A 3,728-nucleotide genomic window follows, 5' to 3' on the forward strand; every position below is an offset into this window, starting at 1 on the left:
GGATATTTGAGTTTTAGCATGCAATGGGAGTCTTAGAAGGTGTGTGAGTTCACATCATTGATTTGGGAGACCATCTAAATAACATTCTAATTTGGTTTGGACAAAACCGAGAGAGAATTTCCCAAATGGCCATATTTTCTTCACTTACATCCTTTATTCATTGTGTCATCAAAACATTAAAAAAATAAAAAAAAATTAAGGTCTGAGGTTGTAGCTCAGTGTTGTAGTGCTTGCTTAGCATGTGTTAGGCTCTGGGTTCAATCCTCAGCACCACATAACAATACATAAATAAAATAAAGGTATTAAAAAGAACACTATTTTTAAAAACATTTAATAGAGGACTGTACTGTATTATTATGGAGTCTGTTGCCTAATCTGATATACCTTCTTTAGCTCCACGGAATGAATCAGAAATAATATTATTACTTGCAATCCATGATGATCCATGATGAATAAGACATGATATTATTATTTGCTATTAAGAAGACAGCATCAGAAAGTGCCTAAATAATACTATACTTTCAGGGATCATTTTTATAGGATGTTACTAGAGATGTTTCTCTGATTGAGTAGATTACTGGAAACTGCGAGGAGAAGTTGAGTGTTCTCTCCTGAGCATGAAGCTGGTTCTAGGTGTTGCGTTACTGCAACTGCCTTTTGCCATTGATGATCATTCTTAATTCTCTTCAGAGATTAAGAGGGAGAGAACACAGTCTGAGTGGTTTCCAATATTAAAAAAAAAGGAAATGCCTAAATAACTGTAGAATGGGTTTCAAAAGAAGTTGAAAATCAGGGAAAGATTCACAAAATGTTAGTCTGAGCATTTAGACCCAATTAAGTGATGTTTTTATCAGAATTATTTCACAGTTCATCTTACGGAGAAATAAACACAATATATAAAGAAACCATTTTATTTGGGGGATGCTAGATTAATCTGGTACCCCAAAGCACCTGCCAAAATCCTTCAAAAATTCCTATTTTAAGTGAGTAGCATGGGATTATTTTATTGTACTTCAGCTGCAATATAGTTATCTATTTGAACACAATTTTTGATGAGCAATGAAAGGAGTGGCTCACCAATGTGTTTATTTTCCAATATCTTGGTTTATTAGCTTTATCAGATCACCTTTTTCCATACAAGCAATTTGAGACAAGAAGAAATTCAAATTTTGATAACATTAAGATGACAAATCATAATGTGGACCAGTGAGGCAGAATCAGAAAGATGATACAGCCAGTGAGCCTGAAAGAACACTGAAAAGCATGAAGGTAGCAGAATACTAATCAGAGACCAGGTGTATGAAATCTAGGGGCAAATGTCATTCATGGAAGAGGAAAGAAGGAGGTGCTGGAGATAAAACTCAACATCTCACAGTTTTGCTCACCGCGGGTGCTACTCAGGACTGACACTACATGTATACCAGCTCTTCTGACTGGTCAGTGTCCATGGGAGTATCTATTATTAATAAAGATGCTGCTTCTACTTGAAACCCATGTAGCATCTGCGGTTCATGTTGTACCTCCTGTTAAATATCCTGATTTTTCTGCTTTGAATTTTTCATTTGATTTGAGGAAATTATAAAGTAAATTTTTCTACAGTAACAAGCTTTAGCTCCCTTATATAACCAACACTTTTTATTATTTTTTTTTCCTGGAGTCTAGCTCATTTTCCCATTTCACAGTTCATTGAAGCCATTTGTGGTCACTGAGTCTTATCAATCTTATTCTGGACTGACTTTGTGACTCTCACACATCTCAAGTAGAAGATAGGGATAAGCAGAATCTAGGAACATAGGTCTCACATTGGATTGGCATGTGACATCCGAAGGCAGATTTCACAAAAATGAATGAGACAGCTTGGGAAGTGATAAATATGATGAATATAGCACATTCTGTGACCTTGCAAAGAAAATATTCACAGATTTTTTTTGTGTGTGTGTGAGGGGCTTGGGGAGCACACAAATAATGTTGCTGTAACATTTTCAGAAAGTTATATTCTGAATAAATTAATACATATCAGCATCATTTAAAATATTTTTGGTTTCATGTGTGTGCTTGTTTGAAGTTCATTTTTTCCCAAACTAATACCCTGCTCCCTCCTATCTTTCTAGACCTTTACCTCCATCTCTGTTAGAAGTGTCTTTTTCTCCTTTCATCTCTCCGATTTGTGTAATTTCTGACAGCATCTCTTTGGTTTTGTGTTTTATGTTTAGTGCTTATTTGAGGCATTTAATCTTCAAAGCTCCTAGAGAACATTACCTAATTAATCCTCCCTACAGTCTTGTAAGGAAAGTCATTATTAGAACTTCTACTTTTTACATGTGAGAAAAATAAGGCAAAGGTTAAATGGCTTACCAAAAATCACATACAGAGTGAGTTGTAGCCTGTTTTGAGATTTTTATGCTCAATTCACTCAATCACATTGCTTGCTGTTTCTCTCTCTTAATAGCTTCCCTCTAGTGTTCTGCAGTATTTCTTTCCCTTAATATTATAAATTTCATTTCTTCATATTTTATTCTCTCACAATGAACAGTGAATTTTCTCCCATTTATTTGTAGTTTTTTAAAAATTAATTATATATTTCCTATTTCCACAATGCCAGATTTAGTATTTTTGTGTTTATTTTAAATTGTAAAATTTAAAATTTTAATAAAAAGTTTGCAATGTTTGTCACATTTTTAACCTTCCTTTTTAAATTTTTAATTTCCTTGTTTTTTTTCAAAATTGTAATTCATTTTCAATACTTGCTCTTACGTTTGTTCTATGTAAGTTGGTCAAATAAATTAATGCCTCTGATCTATGCTATCTTTTTCGTTGTATCAAAAAAGTAGAACATATATTTCACTGAACTGCTGTAAGGATGAAATAGGTACCACATATAAAGTGTCTCACTAGCACCTGCATAAAATTGTTTCAAATCTTTCTTCCAATTTTAATGTCCTTTATCTTAAGGCTAATATCTAAAATGCAGTTTCATATGTTTAAGAAATTATAACTGGTTTGTGGCTCAGGATATGGGACATGTCTATCATCCCTGAAGGTTTCCCAGGGACAGTTTGAAGTTGTTTTCAACCCAGAGGCACCACTGTTCTCATGATCTGATTATAGTTATTCAAGTATTTCATGTAAATACAATAATTAATTGTATATGTTCTTTCATATATCTTCCTTTTACTCATCATGTATTTTGAGGACCATCACTGTTGTTGGATGTTTTTGACCATTTGTGCTTCTGATTTTCCTATTAATGGACAATAAGCTTGCTCTGATTTGGAGCTGTTTTCAGTAAGATTTTTATGTCCATTATGATGAAAACCCTTTTCAAGCAAATATTTTATCCATATTTTGAAAATACCTGGGAATGGAATTGCTAAGCCATAAGGTATATGTTTCTCTTTGTAAGATGTTGCAAATCAGTTTTCCAGAGTGGTTATTCCATTGTATTTGACCTCCAGGAATGTATGAAAGTTTTGTGGTTCAATGCCCTTACCAAATCTTGGTAATGACAGTATTTTAAATGTAAGTCATTCCATGTTGTATACAGTGATATTTCATTTTTTAAAGTTTTCCTAATGACTAATGATGTTGAGCATCAATTTGCCCAATTATTTTTCTAGAAGAGTATTTTTATTTCATTCTTTAATGGATTTTTATTATATTTTGATATTATAATAATTATAAATTAAAATTATTCATTTAATTTTATAATTTTAACTTTACAGAAGTTA

General features: G+C 32.6%; 1 non-coding gene across 1 annotated transcript; it reads left to right on the forward strand.

Moving 5' to 3' along the window:
* Window positions 1-509: 509 nt before the first annotated feature.
* On the forward strand, window positions 510-723 carry LOC114088657 (small nucleolar RNA U3). The gene has a single exon (XR_003582020.1). It is a non-coding gene; the product is annotated as a small nucleolar RNA U3 (small nucleolar RNA).
* Window positions 724-3,728: the final 3,005 nt, after the last annotated feature.

The sequence above is a fragment of the Marmota flaviventris genome, chromosome 3, assembly GCF_047511675.1.
Source record: "Marmota flaviventris isolate mMarFla1 chromosome 3, mMarFla1.hap1, whole genome shotgun sequence".
Taxonomy (NCBI): Eukaryota; Metazoa; Chordata; class Mammalia; order Rodentia; family Sciuridae; genus Marmota; species Marmota flaviventris.